This window comes from Etheostoma spectabile, chromosome 8 (genome assembly GCF_008692095.1).
Source record: "Etheostoma spectabile isolate EspeVRDwgs_2016 chromosome 8, UIUC_Espe_1.0, whole genome shotgun sequence".
In the NCBI taxonomy this organism is placed as follows: domain Eukaryota; kingdom Metazoa; phylum Chordata; class Actinopteri; order Perciformes; family Percidae; genus Etheostoma; species Etheostoma spectabile.
This window is the reverse complement of record NC_045740.1, coordinates 1,491,538-1,498,062: the sequence shown is the minus strand read 5'-3', so window position 1 is coordinate 1,498,062 and position 6,525 is coordinate 1,491,538. Positions and strand designations below refer to the sequence as shown.

The window sequence follows — 6,525 nt, the reverse complement described above, 5'->3', positions numbered from 1 at the left end:
CCCTCTGCAAAACATGACTTAGTACTTGGTGGCAAAACACTTGATGGCAATCACAGAGGTCAGACATTTCTTGTAGTCGGCCACCAGGTTTACAAACATCTCCGGAGGGATTTTGTCCCACTCCTCTTTGCAGATCTTCTCCAAGTCATGCAGGTTTCGAGGCTGAGGTTTAGCAACTCGAACCTTCAGCTCCCTCCACAGATTTTCTATGGGATTAAGGTCTGACCACTCCAGGACCTAAGTCATTGTCATGCTGGAATACCCATCCACGACCCATTTCCAATGCCCTGGCTGAGGGAAAGAGGTTCTCACCTACGATTTGACGGTACATGGCCCCGTCCATCGTCCCTTTGATGCGGTGAAGTTGTCCTGTCCCCTTAGCAGAAAAACACCCCGAAAGCATAATGTTTCCACCTCCATGTTTGACGGTGGGGATGGTGTTCTTGGGGTCATAGGCAGCATTCCTCCAAACATGGCGAGTTGAGTTGATGCCAAGAGCTCCATTTTGGTCTCATCTGACCACAACACTTTCACCCAGTCTTCCTTTGAATCATTCAGATGTTCATTGGCAAACTTCAGACAGGCATGTATATGTGCTGTCTTGAGCAGGGGGACCTTGCAGGCGCTGCAGGATTTCAGTCCTTCACGGCGTAGTGTGTCACCAATTGTTTTCTTGGTGATTATGGTCCATTTGAAAATAATCACACCAACTGTTGTCACACTTCTCAATGGTCTTGTAGCCCATTCCAGACTTGTGTAGGTCTACAATCTTGGAGTCTTTTATACAGGTAACGAGCTGAGATTAGGAGCACTCCCTTTAAGAGTGTGCTGCTAATCTCAGTTTGTTACCTGTATAAAAGACACCTGGGAGCCAGAAATCTTTTTTTTTTGTTATTCTGTCTCTCACTGTTCAAATAAATCTACCATTACAATTATACACTGATAGTTTCTTTATCAGTGGGCAAACGTACAAAATCAGCAGGGGATCAAATCCTTTTTTCCCTCACTGTATCTCGAGACACTTTACAGATAGAGTAGGTCTAGACCATACTCTTTAATTTACAGTTCTAGCAGTTCCTTCCAGAGCAAGCAACAGTGCAACAGTGGAGAGGAAAAACTCCCTTTTAGGAAGAAACCTCGGACAGACCCAGGCTCTTGGTAGGCGGAGTCTGATTGGCGGTTGGGGTTGAAATGAAGAGCGGCAATAATAGTCACAGTAAAAAATAATGGAACAGTGACTAAAAAAAAAAGTAGTTTGTAGTAGTTCATGACATAGCAGGGTACTGTGCGGCATTACAAGTCACAGCAGAGTGTAGCAGGGCACTGCAGAGCATAGCAGGATGTAACAGGGCATCACAGGATGTGTAGCAGGGCCACAGCGACAGCTGCTGATTTTGGAGCCTCCCTCCACTGCATGACTGCAGTGCAGTAAAACATTAAAAGTTGAAGACACATTATGCTTTACTGAGTAATGAGTAGGACAATACGTTGTACTATGCTCATCCCTTATGCCTGTTGTTATTGTTCAATTCCTCTGGCCTAATGCAGTTGCAAATCAAATTTGACTTTGGCAACTCAGAGCCAGAAAAGAAAATCATGAATAAAGTCAACAGAATTGTTTTTTTGGCTGATTGTTGTTGCTGTTTGTTTTTGTTCTTTAAACCAACATTTGTATAAGACAGAACAGAACAGAACAGAACAGAGAGTCTGACTTTTGGCCTACAAAACAAAGGTAATCAAAACCTATTGCAATACTGAACTCTTTTTTGCCCAACATGTTATAGCATTTGACACAGACAGCCCAATGTTAATTCAAAGTTTGAAGTCCATTTTTGCAACAGTGATTATACAACATGTTACTATATAGATGATGTAGGTCATGACAGTTAAGTTCTGCTGTTGCATTAAATTGTTACTGCAGATTCTGATGGTGGAAAATGAAAACTGGAACCTTTCTGTTGGCCCCATTAAAGAGATTTGTTTGGAGAGTTTTTCCTTCTCCTTTCCTTTCTCCTATCCTGTATGTCGTAAAGGACAAAGGGTGTTGCATGCTGTACAGACTGTAAAGCCCCTTGAGGCAAATGTGCAATTTGTGATATTGGGCTATATAAATAAAACTGACTTGACTTGACTGTTGACAGCAGTTTTAAGCTGTGTGAATATAGTAACTGGCAGGACTTTATGTACCAGATAATGTTTTGGAAAGATTGTTAGTCTCCCTTTGCAGAGCGCCACGTTATAAACAGTGGTGTCACTGGCTCTGTTTGTTCCACAGCTCATCCGCATTAAACCCCTCAGGAGCTGCATTAATTACACAGAAGATTTAATAGTGTGAAAGGTGGGCTGAATGAATTAGCATGGGCAGTGCACTAACACATGTAACAGTCATACTAAGAATAACCATTAATATGCATTTGATTATTGAAAAAAAAGAAAATTTGGTCAAATGAGAGTTGAACTGTTTTGTGCCTGACTAAATGAACAGCACACGGTCTCTCAATCAGTAACAGACACAAAGAGTTACATCATGTCAGAGTGAAGATTGTTGAATGGAACAAAAACGTTTGAGCAGAGATCACAATGACAAAGTACAGATAACACAATTTTAATATTCATCTAAACGGTCGTCAAAGGGTAAAGTTAAATGATAAAAAACAAAGTCTACATGTTCTTTTCCATTTATATAAAAAAAACTAGTGCAAAATGTTCTTCAAAAATACTTCTGGAGGCTGAACAATAAATGTCATCATCATGCATGTATTAACATTGACAGAACATATCTATAATAATGAGTTTTTTCTGATCTAAGTGTTTTCTGATCTGTAATGCTGAACACATTACATTCTACTCCCTGTCTGCCTTCTCTTTTTCCTCATTCTCTACCACATCTGTGTTTTATCACATGTGGTATTCTGTGGTCAGAGAACGGAAAGTTTCGGAATGAATCCCTATTGAGTCCAGTTATGCGCTTTTGGCAAGTTGCCTCTATCTGGTGATTGCGAGATTTTCACTTCCTTCCCAAAATAAAATTGTGTTGTGTTCTAACAGCCCTGTTAAAAAACAGCATCTGATGCCAGTCATCAAATCTGCGCCACAGAAATTGTATCAGGATGTTTATAGTTAGTTTTAAAGCAAGAGCCTTTCACTGTGAGACAAACAACTCATGTTCACACATTCAGACTGAAAGCTACAAGATCTCAAGAACAACATATACGAATTCTCGAAACTTATCTGAGATATCAACCTTTCCCATAAGCAACACCCACAATAAAAGGTTCTTGTGGGGACAAGTTTGGAAAAGTTGCTCTTCAGCTGTAAAAAACCCGCATGAATGAAGGTATTGCACAATCAAGTGCTCACAAGGACACTGAGTACACCAACAGTCGCCCAACCCCTCCCTTCACTAATTGAAAACACACTATGTCTGCTTCAGTTTAAATACAGCAAAACTAGTACACTTGTCCTTAAATGCCCTCTAGAATTTTGATGCCCTGAATCATGAAACTTTCTCATTCACTAGGGTCTAAGGATAGAGGGTGTTGTGTGCCCCTTGAAGAAAATTTGTGATCTGTGTATTGGGCTCAACTGATCGAGATCAATACCATTCTTATGTCTGTAGGCCAAATGTAAAGCCACTGCTAGTAGCAGATTAGTGTAGCTTTGCAGTGAGACTGGAAACAGGGATAAACATCTAAACATGCTCCATCCAAAGGTAATACAAATTCACCTTCCAACCACTCTAAAGCCCAATCAACATATTCTATATTCTGTGTTAAATCTGTGCAAACCAAAATGTAAAAAACAAAATTGTTGTTTTAACATTTCTATTTCTTGGCAGGGACCCTTTTCCTCCTGAAGTCTCCACTGGTTACCGGTTCCAGTGTAGAAATTCTCTGGCACACAATCCTGCCTAAAACCGCAAATTATCATTTCCACAAATTAAACCAACAAGATAGAACATGTTAAATGCTGGTCTTTAGAGATGCTGGTAGGCTTTTTGTTACCCCTGGACATAACCAGACTAGTTGTTTCCCCACGTTTCCTGTATTTAGGCTATGCTAAGACAAGTGGTTGTTTGTTTCAGCTACATATTTTCCCAATATGGGTGGCATCAATCTTCTCATCCAACACTCACCAAGAAAGCGTATGTGTAAAGTCTAATTCCAGAAATGTCAACTATTCCTTTAAAGGATTACATACACATATTTTAGGAGTTGCCATATATTCAGCAGAAGGTCAAGGTAACATTTTGAGACTTCACTAACAAATACATCATCACATAAGGAAATCAATGACCTTTAATTGCTGTTTTTATTTTACCAATGCTACACCTCCCACCCATTGTCTATGTTTAATAAACAGCATGGACTTCTGATGTAAAACACACTCCCCTATTCAAACCTTCAGTGAATCTGGATATTTTCATGGTCAGATCTCTGCACTTAAGCCTTTGACCTTTACCTTAGTTGCCATTTTACTGCATCCCTTATGTACGCAACATTTGTAGGTCATATCTGATATTCATAGAGATAGGAGCACTAACATCTGTAGGGAGTCTGGATTTGGGCTGGGGGTAGCATGATGAAACACACAGCAGCCATATGTGCAATATTGCCAGTAGGGGTCTCTCAACTGAAACCATGGAAGTAAACATGGAACAACTTTATTGTTAACTACCTCCATCCATCCATCTTCGTCCGCTTATCTGGTATGGATCCCAAGGCGTTCCCAGGCCAGGTTGGAGATGTAATCTCTCCTCCTAGTCCTGGGTCTTCCCCGAGGTCTCGACCCAGCTGGACGTGCCTGGAACACCTCCCTAGGGATGCGCAGAGGAGGTATCCTTACCAGATGCCTGAACCATCTCAACTGGCTCCTTTCGACGCGAAGGAGCTGCGGCTATACTCTGAGTTCCTCACAGATGACTGAGCTTCTCCCCCTATCTCTAAGCCACCCTCCTAAGGAAACCCATTTCGGCCGCTTGTACCATGGATCTCGTTCTTTTGGTCATGACCCAGCTTTCATGACCATAGGTGAGGGTAGGAATGAAAACTGACTGGTAGATCAAGAGCTTTAAATTGAATGTAATACCGCACCCACTGCGCCGATTCTCCAACCAATCTCCAGCTCCATTGTCCCCTTACTCACGAACAAGACCCCAGGTATTTAAACTCATTCACTTGGGGTAAGGACTCATTCCCTATCTAAGAAGGCACTCCATCGGTTTCCTGCTGAGAACCATGGCCTCAGATTTAGAGGTGTTGATCCTCCTCCCAGACGCTTCACACTTGGCTGCGAACCAATCCAGTGAGTGCTGAAGGTCACAGACCAATGATGCCATCAGGACCACATCATCTGCAAAAAGCAGCAATGAGATCCCCAATCCACTGAACTGCAACCCCTCCCCACCCAGACTACACCTCAATATCCTGGCCATAAATACTACAAACAGGATCGGTGACAAAGTGCAGCCCTGTCGGAGGCCAACCCTTACCTGAAATGAGTCTGACTTACTGCCGAGAACCCGGACACAGCTCTCGCTTTGGTCATACAGAGATTGGTTGGCCCTGAGAAGGGACCCCCTCACCCCATACTCCCGCAGCACCCCCCGCAGTATCTCCCGGGGGACCCGGTCATACCCCTACTCCAGATCCACAAAACACATGTAGACTGGTTGGGCATACTCCCAGGCTCCCTCCTGGATCCTTGCGAGAGTGAAGATCTGATTTGTTGTTCCACGACCAGGATGGAATCTGCATTGTTCCTCTTCAACCCGAGGTTTGACCATCGACCGAACCCTCCTTTCCAGCACCTTGAATTAGACTTAACCAGGGAGGCTGAGTAATGTGACACCCCTGTAATTGGCACACACCCTCTGGTTGACCCTTTTTGAAAAGGGGAACTACCACCCTGGTCTGCCACTCCCTAGGCACCGTCCCAGACCTCCACGCAATGTTGAAAAGGCCTGGTAGTCAAGACAGCCCCTCCACACACAGAGTGGTCAGCATTTCTGGATAGACCTCATCAATCTCTGGGGCTTTACCACTGCGGAGTTGTTTAACTACCTCAGCAACTTCCACCAGGGAAACTGACAACAATCCCCCATTATCCTCCAGCTCTGCTTCTACCATGGAGGGCGTGTTAGCTGGATTTAGAAGTTCCTCAAAGTGCTTGAAACTGCCTCTGGATCCCTCCAGGATAGCATATCCCAAAAAGACTCCTTCAGTCGGACAGCTTCCCTAACCACCGGTGTCACTGTCCACCAAGGTGTTCGTGGGTTACCGCCCCTTGAGGCACCTAAGACCCTAAGACCACAGCTTTCCACCGCAGCTTCAGCAATGGAAACCTTTAACAGTGTCCACTGCGGTTCAATACCCCCAGCCTCCACAGGGATGCACGAAAAGCTACGCCGGAGGTGTGAGTTGAACTTCTGTCGGACAGGGGCCTCCTCCAGACGTTCCCAATTTACCCATACTACCCGTTTGGGCTTACTAGGTCTGTCCAGAGTCTTCCCCCATCCCCTGACCC

At 43.8% G+C, this 6,525-nt stretch overlaps 1 protein-coding gene across 1 annotated transcript in view; it reads right to left on the bottom strand.

The window, feature by feature from the left end:
• The window catches only part of LOC116694222 (uncharacterized oxidoreductase YjmC), a 14,795-nt gene that overhangs the window by 5,440 nt on the left and 2,830 nt on the right, over positions 1-6,525 (bottom strand). The gene's annotated exons all lie outside the window — the stretch shown is intronic.